Source organism: Stomoxys calcitrans, chromosome 5 (genome assembly GCF_963082655.1).
Source record: "Stomoxys calcitrans chromosome 5, idStoCalc2.1, whole genome shotgun sequence".
NCBI lineage: Eukaryota > Metazoa > Arthropoda > Insecta > Diptera > Muscidae > Stomoxys > Stomoxys calcitrans.
Window position 1 is genome coordinate 158,468,712 of NC_081556.1, and position 12,903 is coordinate 158,481,614.

Genomic DNA, 12,903 nt, shown 5'->3' on the forward strand with positions numbered 1-12,903 from the left:
AAGATTCGGCCCGGCCAAACTTGGCACGCCCTTACTTGTTTTTTATTGCCTTGGGAAATGGTGTAACGCCAACTACAAAAGCTAATTGTGAATATGACCATGAACTTGAGACAAAAAATAAACATCGGCGCCGCTCACAGGAAAATGCAATAAGACTCAAAGCCACACCAAAGTGTGCCTCCATGCATAATGGATGGATGGTCGATAATTACACGGAAAACTGAATGACCATTTCATTTCAAAAGCTCGAGGTGATAGCCAATTATCATCGACTTTCATACTCACACGCGTTTAATTACGTCATGTTGACGACAACGATCATGATGATGATGATGATAATGGGGTTGGCGATGATCAAGCCTCCTTTCAAACAAAACAATTCTAAACTGTTTTTCGCAAGCACCAAGTCGGCTGGTTTCCCATTTATTCGTTGCCAACGTTTAATTGATCGAGCCACATTGCTCCAATATTGGCCTGGCCCATTAATGGATTGTGTTGTAATGGTTTTTCAATAAAAAAAAAATGTTTACATTCCACGCTTCTGGCCACTGCATCTCGTGTTTACCCAGTTGTTGGGTGTTGCATTCCAATCGAAATAGTGGGGGGAAGCAAACAAAACTACCTTATCAATCATCAATGTAGAGTTCTTATGAGTTCTTTTGCTGTGACTAATTTTTATTTTTTGGAGAGATCTGACCACTTACCTGAGTACCGCAGTGGGGGCATGTACGCAGAATTTCTTAGAATATTTTTGTGTTGTAGATATCTCGCTGATAGGCTTCTTGGTAATGTTTTTTTTTTATCAATCCATGAACTAGAGCAACGAATCACGATGGCGCGAAATGACCGAATTTTATTCTTCTAAACTGAGTCATTCTGAAGTTTAGCTAAAACAAATGAAAAGCAATCTAAAATGTGGCCATTGACATGGTAATCGTCCAAATTGTAGCCAAATATTGTCATAAATCAAATCAGTTGTTTGTTCATAAATATCATCCCGCAATTGCAACACTTATCACCTGAGTTCTAATTTAACGAATGAATTTTTAAACGATTTTGCTAATGGCAACATTGAGATTGCCGCCGGCCAGAGAGATTTTTTGTTTCGCGAAATGTGTGAAATCACATTTTATTTGTTGCATATTTGATTGGATCCAGCAGCTCACTGGTTCGACTGGTTGATGTTTACGGCTTTCAGTTTAGCAGCTAACAACGTTTTACGTTATTTTGCTAATGCCAAATGGAAACCTGAAGTTGTGAAGTTATTGTCTCGTCAGAATCTTGTCCGTCTTGTATGGAGCGACGTCATCATCGAATCAAAATTAGACTTCATGCTTTTTTTATTGATTGTTAATAGTTATAGATGTACGCTACACTTTTCGGCACCATCGCGAAATACAGATAAGATTTGGCTACAGATTAAAAAAAATAAAATAAAATTCTCATAAACTCCAGATAGGAAAAGTATTTTGCAGTAGAGTTAGAACATGTTATCATGCACTACTCAAAAAACCCTAAAACATGAAAACCAATCACAAGGATGTGGAACTCGAGCCACGTGCCTGGTGGGTGATCTAAAGCCAAAAACCATGGAGTGGATACTAAGATTGGCTGGAAAACGAAACCACAGGTCCGTACACGTAAGCCGAGCATACAACCAAGTTGCCCTTGATTGAACATCCTATGGGAACTTTATGGAATAAGACTTAAAGTAGGCTAAAAATAGTTAAAAAATTTTCATCTACAAATCCATTGATCATGATATCATGAGACTGCTCTAAAAGGTGGATTTTAGAGGAATATAAATCTGACATTAGTTTCAGTATCAAGAGGGCTCTCAAAATCCTTTGCCAGTCTTACATTCAGGCCAAAAGAATTTTCAATAAAACTTTCCGTCATTCCAATGAAATTTATTAGTGAGGTGATGTCGATTACCAAAAAGACAAGTTGAAATGAGAACCCTTAAAATATTATCACTTTTGAATCGTTATTTTAAAGACCTTAAAACGAAAGGTATTTTAGTAACTATATCAGGTTATAGCCACCGGGGCGCAAAGGTTAGCATGTTCGCCTATGACGCTGAACGCCTGAGCATAAACATCAACAAAATTTTCAGCGGCTTAACTGATTACCTTGAAATTTTCACAAATTGTGTAGGTTGGTCTGGAAGAAAACATAGGCTATATAACTTTTTGATATTGGGAGGGGCGGACCCTCCCCCTTACCCCAAAAGTACTGCCCAAAAAGAAAAGTAGACCGATCGGGACAATATGGGATTCAAATGAAAGGTATTCAAGAGTAGAGTATGAATTTCATAATAAAAGTTGGGTCCAAGTACATGGGGCCGCCCCAGCACCAAACCCCCTTAAAATAGGATTATTTGACGATCATGACAATATGGGACTCAAATGAAAGATATTCGGGAGAAGATTACGAATAAGGTCAGGAAGTAGGAATAGGCTTTATAATTTATTGATAACGGAAGGGGCGGACCCTCCACCGTTGTCCCAAAAACACCACCCAAAATCAAAAGTGGACTGATAAGGACAATATGGGTATCAAATGAAAAGTATGCGGGATAAGATAAAGAATCTGGCATACAAATTCTTGTCGAAGTATAGGGGGTCACCCCACCCCCACAAAAACGCCCAAAATGGGCACATTAGCCAATCACGGATATATGGGACACGGTTGTTTGTTCCGTATAGACTTAAAAACGGCGGAACCGATTTTCTCGAAATTTTCGCATATTGTGTAGATTGTTCTGGAAGGAAACATAGGCTATATAATTTTTCGGTATCGGAAGGGGGACGGACCCTCCCACTTATGCCAAAAACGCAAGCCAAAATCAAAAGTGGACCGATCGGGACAATATAGTTATCAAATGAAAGGTATTAGAGAGTAGAATACGAATAAAGTATTAAAATATGGGTCTAAGTACCCCTCGGGACGCCCCAACCCCAAAACTCCCCCAAACAGACATATTGGACATTCATTTCAATATGGGGCTCAAATGAAAGATATTCGGGAGTAGATTTCAAATCTGGCATACAAAATCAGATCGAAGTGTAGGGGGTCACGCCACTCCTCAAAACACCATTGGACCTATTATGACTGTATGATAATTGGCTGAACCGATTTTCTTAAAATTTGCATAGATTGTGCGTTTGTCTGGAAGGAAATATAGGCTATATAATTTTTTAATATTGGGTGGAGATTCCTTCGGGAATAAAAAACGAATTTGATATCCATATTTGAGTCGAAATGTCCGAGGTTCCATCTCTGCCCTAATGAGAACATTACCCTAAGGAAGAACATTATCACCTGGAACCAAGAAGGGGCAAATCCTCACACATCAATAAGTACTTTCCAATTCAAGTTTAAACTCAATGATGAGGGACCTTTTTTATATCCGAGTCCGAACGGCGTCCTGCAGAGCGCCACCACTTTGGGGAACATTTTTTAAATGACCATGCATGGCATTGTACCTCGCAAATGTCGCCAACCTTAAGATGGTAACTCCGCTTTGTCCGATGATTTGATTTTGTTCAAAATCAATAGCGATTGTTCTTAGACCAGAAAAGGGACCTATGCTAAATTTTACGATAATCGGACAACAAATGGGACCTGTCCTTGATTACAAAAATATTGAATTAACAGAAAAAAAATTTTGAGGTCGAGAGGCGCGGATAAGGATTTTATTTTCTTTAGTTTTTTATTTTAGTTTCTTCGGAGAAACTTCTTAGAATTGCATGTAGTTTATGTTTTTGCTATACGATTCTTTTTTTTTTTCATGCCTACAAATCAACACGGCGTAATACATATACTATATGGTCGTTTGGGGTCGATGGAGGCCACAGTAGCGCTGAGGTCAGCATGTCTGCCGATGACGCTGAACGCTTGGGTTCGGATCCAGGCGAGAACATCAGAAAAAAAATTCAGGGAGGCCCCATATCATTGAGCTAAAAACTTGAATTAGACAGTACTGATTGATAAGTGAGAACCTACCCCTGTTCCATAATGGAATGTTCATGGGCAAATTTTCATTAAAAACGGAATGGCTAGATGGCCCCATCCTATGGTGGTGGGTATAAAAAAAATGTTTCATTAATTACACATACACTCTAATGTTCTTTGACCACATCGAAAAAAATATTATTTTTTATTAAATTAAAACAAAAATATTATAATGGCGGTGGTATTAAATTAATACCAAATGGTAGAAACAAAAAATACTAGCAGGTATTGGCAAAGTATCGTATATTTTTATCAGTGCTATAAACATTTTATTAAAAAACACATAGTGCCGGTATCTGTTGGACGCGAAAGCCGGGCAATGACAAAAGAAATGCTCCAACGTCTCATCATTTTCCCCGCATGCCCTACACATGCTATCACTTGCCGCACCGATTTTACATAAGTGAGCTCATAGTCCTATGTGTCCCGTTATGATACCAATAGCTATACTGACCTCCTTCTTGCTTCCATTCAGTAATAGCCTAGTCTTCTCACGATCTGGATCCCCCCATAGGATTTTCGCCGTCCTACCGACCGTTTCGTTGTTCCACAATGTTGCTTCGGGTTAACCAAGTTTACTGACGGCAGTCCTCTGGCCTTCATCGCCAAATCGTCTGCCCTTTCATTTCCCCTTACTCCGTTATTGCCCGGCACCCAAATGATGCGGATTTTCCCATCCTCAGAAAAGGCGTTACTCTCCTTCTTACACTGCATGAATGTTCGTGACATTACCATCCTGGTTGTTATTGCCCTTATGGCAATTTTACTGTCGGTAAAGATGTTCAAACTCGACGTCCTCGCGTTAGCATCACACCACTTCACGCATTCCGTGATCGCCCGGATCTCCGCCTGCAGGACCGTGTTATGGTCAGGCAGCCTAAAACAGATCTCATTCCCTGGGTTCTCAATGTAAACCCCCAGGCCCATTCTGTCCTCTAGCTTTGATTCATCCGTATAACATGATCTTCCAGATGGCAATACTAGGGTTCCGTCAATCCAAGACTGTGCCGATGGCTGCAGTGCCTCGCACTCGAGTTCAAGGTTCATCTCAGGTATCCGATCGGAAACCTATTCCCTTCCTTCCAGGTTTCCTTTCGTCGCCTCGATTATACCGCGATGGTATGAGCTGCTCCCATCCTCAATCCATTCACCCATCGCCTTAGGTGTTATCACGGAATCAAGTATTTTCATAATTCGATATAACATATCCAATATTTTTCTTTATTTTCCACTAAACAGTGTTATAAGTGATGTTATCCCGACCCAACTATCAACCACCATCAAGTTGATTCTAAATATAAGGCATCACAAAGTCGCCTACAGACCCCATAAGAACTATTGTTTACTTTATTTAAAAATGTTGTCGTCAGTTTTACGATTGGTATGTGAGTGTGAATAATTTACACACTGTAATTGCGGGGATTATGAATAAAACTCGCATTTGCCCCCGGCCATGGTATTTCTGGATACCCCGCTCATGATTCAAATCGAACTTGAATGTTAAGAATGTTCTCATGTTGACTTGTAGCAAAGATAAAGCTGGCAATGGCGGTGGCTGGGGTTTGTCTTGAACCAATTTATGTGTAATGCTACATGGGGTGGGGGGCATTGGGAAAGTGCTGCTCCTAAATCCATACATTTATGCGTCAGAGTGATATGATCCAACTACCAACATCCAAGCGTCAGTATTACCATCCGCAATTCTTGACAATCGTTGTCTATCGATTAAAGGCAATCAATCGCTTGCCATTTCAAAGTGACTAACATTAATCGATTACATCACATATCAATTATTTCGTATAAGGTTTGCCGTTCTGTTGTTGTTGTTGCAGAAGTTATTTTTATTGATATTTGCATAATTGATTCCTTAAGATCGGCGCTACCAGACCACTCAAACGTTAGCTTAAAAGCTAGTTTTGGCTTTTGGTTTTAATGGGCTCCTCACGTTTCTGTCGTGATGCTTTTCTTTTAGAAGTTTTTCGAGATTTGTATGTTTGATCGGCTAAATGACTTCGTGGCTGTTCAAATTTCGTGGCTGAACGCCATTTCAAACATGTTTTTATTAAATATGAATAAGAATTTGAATATTTTTGGGCAAATTGTGTACTCGCCCCATAGTATATCCCATCCATCTTGGCTAATGAAATGAATAGAAACTCCATAAATTTGAGTAGTTTTGAAGAGACAACAATTGAAAGTTATTTGATTATATGATACACTTGGAAAAATTGTGAATCTCAATGAGAGGTAATTAATGTTTGGTGCGAGAATATTCACCTACCATAGGTTCGAAAAATATTTTCAAATGTCAAATTTTCATTTAACATTTTCATACCCTCCACTACTAATTTCGTCATTCTGTTTGTAACTCCTCGAAATATTCATCTAAAACCCCATATAGTATATATATTCTTGATCGTGATGACATTTTAAGTCGATCTAGTCATGTCCGCTCGTCTGTCTGTCGAAAGCACGCTGACTTTCGAAGGAGTAAAGCCAGCTGCTTGAAATTTTTCACAAACACTTCTTATAATCTTATTAGTGTAGGTCGGTTGGGATTGTAAATGGATAGCCCATCGGTCCATGTTTTGATATAGCTGTCATATAAAGCGATCTTGGATCTTGACTTCTTGAGCCACAAGAGGGCACAATTCTTTTCCGATTTGGCTGAAATTTTGCATGTTGTGTTTTTTATCACTTCCAACAACTGTGCTGAGTATGGTTGAAATCGGTCCATAACCAGATATAGCTGTCATATAAACCTATCTGGGGGCTTGATTTCTTGAGCGTCTAGAGGGCGCAAATCCTATCCGATTTGGATGTAATTTTGCATGAAGTGTTTTGTTATGACTACTAATAACTGTGTTAATTATGGTTCAACCTGATATAGCCGGTCCATAACCTGATATAGCCGCCATATAAACCGATCTGGGATCTTGACTTCTTGACCCTCCAGAGGTCGTAATTATTATCCTATTTGGAGAAATTTTGTACAACGGCTACTAACATGACCTTCAACATACGTGTGAAATATGGTCCGAATGGGTCTATAGTCTCATACATCGATCTCCCTATTTCACTTCTTGAGCCCCTAAAGGCTGCAATTCTTACTCATATTGTCTGAAATTTTACACAATGACTTCTTCTATGGTCTCCAACATTCAATTCAGTTATGGTTCGAATCGGAATGAGATATCGGTAAAAAAACTCGACAAATGCGATCAATGGTGGAGGGTATATAAGATTCGGTCCGGCGGAACTTTGCACGCTTTTACTTGTTTAAAATTTAGATTTTTATACAAAATTTGGCCAAGATTTGATTTTTATAGAAAATATTATTATTGTAGATTTGTATTTTTACAAAAACAAACTGTCAAAGTTCTATGTTCTATTCTATAATCTTGATAAAAAAAAAAATTTTAGTAAATAAATAAAATTCAACATTTAACTTTCGTGGAATTTGTTTAACCTTAACGGTGGTGGCACCGTAGAATAGGGGGTAAATTCATTTAGTCATTCCGTTTGCAACACATCGAAATATAAATGTTCGACCCTACAAAGTATATATATTTCGGATCGTCGTAAAATTCTAAGACGATTTAACGATGTCCGTGTGTCTGTCCGTCTATCCATCTGTCCGTCCGTCTGTTGTAATCACTCTCCAGCCCTCAAAAATTTAGATATTGAGCTGAAATTTGGCACAGATACGTCTTATTGGTGCACGCTGGTTAAGTTCTTAAACGGGCCAAAACCGGACCATATTTGGATATAGCTGCTATATAGACCGATTTCCGTTAAAGGGTCTAATGCCTAAAAAAGCTTTATTTTTTATCCGATTTCGCTGAAATTTGAAACAGTGAGTAGCTTAAGGCTTCCCGATATCTGATCCAAATATGGTTCTGATGGGACCATATTTAGATGTAGCTGCCATATATACCGATCTGCCGATAAAAGGTCTGAAGCCCATAAAAGCTTTATTTTTTACCCGATATCGCTGAAATTTGAAACAGTGAGTTTTTGAGCCTACCGATATCCAAGCCTAATATGGTTAAGGTCGGACTATATATAGATATAGCTGTCATTTAGACCGAACTGCCGAAAAAGGGCCAGAAACCAATTAAAGCTTTAAACCCACTGTTTCCGATTTCGTTGAAATTTGAAACAGTGGGTAGCTTTAGGCCACTGTAGCGCAGAGGTTAGCATGTCCGCCTATGACGCTGGACGCCTGGGTTCGAATCCTGGCGAGACCATCAGAAAAAATTTTTCAGCTGTGGCTTTCTTCTCCTAATGCTGGCAACATTTGTGAGGTAATATGCCACGTAAAACTTCTCTCCAAAGAGTTGTCGCTATGTGGCACGCCGTTCGAACTCGACATAAAAAAGGAGACCCCATATCGTAGAGCTTAAAATTTTAATCGCACTGCATTCATTGGTATGAGAGAAGTATCACCTGTTCCTTAATGAAATGTTAATGGGCAAATTTAGTAGTATTAGTATTTGTTTTTAATGGACCAATAGCCGCAACAATCAAATGAAAGAAATTGAAAAAGGTCAGCTAAACGCAAACAAATTTTAATTTTCATAATTTTTATTTTTTTTTTCAATATATTTTCATAAATAATTTTGAAAAATTTTAACTGTCATAGAAAATATTACTGAGTTAAAATTTTTCAAACAAAAGTTTTTTTCAATATTTAGCGGCAAAATTATGAAATAATATCCAAATTTTGTAGTAAATGCTACTTATACTCCATTATTCCAATACGAATTAATATTTTTGAGAGTGTACAATTTGAGCGCACTTCTGCTAATGGGTTAATCGTCAAACAGACAATAAAAAGTTAACGATAGTGGCCACCCAGTGTCATAGACCGCTGTCTAACTTAAGTATGGATTATAAGGAATTTGATTCATTGGCAGATATATTCGCCATCATAGCGTCACCCACATGAGTCCAGACGAACCCTCCGAACCATCGCCTCAACTTTGCCTTTGGGCAAGCAAATATGAACACTATGTCAAAAACATACTGTCTCCATGGTAAGAGTAAAAAAATTAACTACTCAATGTGGTCATAATTCATGTGTCTCGATAGCAGTTTGACAAATTTTGCGTGAGTTTACCTGTCTGTCCTCTCGCTGGGTGTAAATTGACAACTGCCATACGCAACGGCCACAACGAGCTGTGTGCCTTAGGCAACCAGATTCCGATGTAAACAATGGTAATACATTTTTGATTATTTGTTGTCGCCGTCACAGAAGTCTTTAGATTTCATTTCATTCCCCCTTTCGACAGTTGGTAGTTCTGTTTCAGCAAGAACATGTTTCGCAAATCGTTCATTGTCCATGAAGTCCGTCTGGCCATATTCAATCACGTCATCGTGATCATGACCATCAGAACAGCAAACATCAGTCAAGAGCAAACCCAAACAAAAGCCAGCGTCGCATGGCACAGGTATTGGTAATCCCCAATACTTGAAAGGAGTAATGCCAAAAAAAAATCGTCTCAAACAAGAGCCAGAAAGTCATTAGACGCTAAACATTGTTGCACACCAAACTAGAGGGAAAAAAATGCCAACAGAAAAATTAAAAATTTGATTTATGGCCAAGAAAGCTGAAAACTGACAAATCAACTGCTTAGAATTTGGCCAAAATTAGATAAACCCTCTTTATTCCCATCCAAATGTGCATTGAGCGATGCGACGCTGTTTCGCTGAAGCTTTATCACGACCATCATCATTCACTGCCTTCATGGTGTCATGCAAATTTGGAGATTGGAATATATGACTGGGATAAGCAGAGCTACCAAACTACGAATGCAAAATTAGCAAATGGTGACTGCATTGTCGAAAGTTGTTTTCTCCCAAAATCACATATCAATGGAAAGAATCATTCATGAAAGTGGGAAAAACGTTGAAGTTCCGTTTCTATAAAAGTTAAGACTATAATAAAAAAATATGATAATGGTATTCACATAAAACGTAATCCCTTTACAATTCCCAAAACGGGAATAAAAGTTTTAAAAGCCCAAAGTGGTTAAAAATATTTTTTTAATTTACAGTTTGCAGAAAATTTGTTTGACAATTGAGTATTTGGGGTCAATGGCTTAAAACCTTTCTCTCTCTGGAAAGTTTTAAATCAAAATGGTCTTAAATCGACAATACAAAACTTATATGCCATGATTCTTTACACATGCTTTTGGAGATGGTAAAAAAGTTGAAATTACTTTATTTCCAACTACCTCACAGGTACTTGGACCTCCCAGGTACTTGGCTTGGAAGGCCGCCACAGGACCAAAACCCCTTAAAATAGGTTTATTTGGTCAGGCTTTATAATTTATTGATATCGGAATGGGGCGGACCCTCCCCCTTACCCCAAAAACGCCATCCATATCCGAAAGTGGCCCAATGGGCACAATAAGGGTATCAAATTAAAGGTATTGGGGACTAGATCCCCAAAACAGATATATTCGAAGTTCATGCCAAAATGGAACTCAAATGAAAAGTATTAGCCAGTAGATTACAAACATGGAATAAAAAATTAAGTCCAAGTAATGGGAGGTTGCCCACCCCAAAATACCCCCAAATGGACATATTAGCCGACCATGGCTATATGGGACTTAAATGAAAGGTATTTGGGAGCAGATTTCGAATATGACATTACAATTTGCGTTTCGCCCTAAAGATACGTCAAATGTGTTAATTGACCCATTATGACAATATGGGACTCAAATGAAAGGTATTAAAATTAGAAAACGAATATCCAATTTTGGTTCCAAGTGTTTTGGGGTACGCCCTAAAGCACCCCCTTAACTGAACTTAATTTCCGACTATGGCTATACGGTGCTCTAATCAAGGGTATTTGGGAATAGAGAAAGAATTTGATATCTTTTTTCAGTGCAAAGTGTCCAAAACACCCTCCAAACGGTTCATATTTATCGACCATGGCAATATTGGGCTCAAATTAAAGGGAGTTGGAAGTGCAGCACGACTTTGATATCCATATTTGAGTCGAAATGTCTGAGGTGCCATCCCTCCCCTAAAAAGCACTTCTCATTACCCTAGTTTTTAAAAACAACCGAGCAGAAGCAAAATTCTCACACATCAATGAGTGCTTTCCGATTGAAGTTTAAATTAAATGATAAGGGTCCTTTTTATAGCCGAGTCCGAACGGCGTCCCGCAGTGCTACACCTCTTTGGGGAAAATTTTTTAAATGACCATGCAAGGCATTGTGCCTCGTAATTGTCGCCAGTATTAAGAGGGGATAACCACCGCTTTGTCCGATGTTCTCGCCAGCATTCGAACGTGTTCAGCGTCATAGGCTACAATGGCATGAATTCGATATCCACATTCAGAGCGAAGTGTCGCCACAGATATTAGAAAGTTAAAGAAGGCGCAGCGGAGTGGGCCTGGTTCGGCTAGTATACTATATTTTACAATGTGGATATAATTTTTATCGCAAAAATACACACAGGAAAAATGAAAAACCTGGTTCAATTAAGAAATTTGTATATTCAATTAAAAAATTTGCTGAAATCGAACCTATAAACGAATATATATTATTGATTAACAAATTTGTTATTTGGATTTGTGACAAGCTCAAATCCAATTAAAGCGATTTACTCAATAACCCAATTTATTCGAAAGTTATCCCTTCTCTCAAATAACTTTTTTTTACCAATTTGATAAAAGGGCAATGAATAGATGTCGTGGATACTGACAATGAATGTGTATAATTTATATACATATTAAAGTGAATCATAATAAATACCAATCTTAGCATTTTCCGCACAATACCATGAAATCTACATCCACATGAAGGAAGTCTACATTTGTTGTCTTCCGTCATCAGCTTCGTTTTCCAAGCCAATCTCTCTATGAGGATATATTATATGTCATATTATAATATATATCATATTAAAATAAAACATGGAAAAAGGCATTAAGTTCGGGCGGGCTGATCTTTGGATACCCACCACCTCAGGTATATATGTGAATCCCCTTTCGTCACAATCCGGTGAAAATTGGATAACTTAACACACAAATTCGTCACGGACATTGAGTAGTCTAATATATTAATATATTAAATAAATTAAGTCTAATATATGTTGTAGAACAAAATATTGGTCTTTTTGGGAGATATATCCAAATATAAACCGATCTGAACCATATAAGGGTCGGATATCGGGAGGCTCATAAAAACTCACTGTTTCAAATTTCAGCGAAATCGGACAATAAATAAAGCTTGACCTACTCGCTGTATCAAATTTCAGCAAAATCGGGTAATATTGGGTTGCCTAAAAAGTAATTGCGGATTTTTTAAAAGAAAGTAAATGCATTTTTAATAAAACTTAGAATGAACTTTTAGTCGGCGTTGACAAAATTTTTCACAGCTTGTGACTCTGTAATTGCATTCTTTCTTCTGTCAGTTATCAGCTGTTATTTTTGGCTTGCTTTAGAAAAAAAGGGTAAAAAAAGTATATTTGATTAAAGTTTATTCTAAGTTTTATTAAAAATGCATTTACTTTCTTTTAAAAAATCCGCAATTACTTTTTGGGCAACCCAATATATTACCGACAATTACTTTTTGGTCAACCCAATAAATAAAGTTTTTATTGTCTTCACCACTTTATCGAGAGATCGGTCTATATGACAGCTATGTCTAAATATACTACGATCAGAATCATATTTGGGTCATGTGTTGGGACTCACTGTTTCAAATTTCAGCGAAATCGGATAAAAAATAAAGCTTTTATGGGCTTCACCCCTTTATCGGGAGATCGGTCTATATGATAGCTATATCTAAATATAGTCCGATCTGAACCATATTTAGGTCGGACGTCAGGAGGCTAAAAATAACTCACTGCTTCAAATTTCCGTGAAATCGG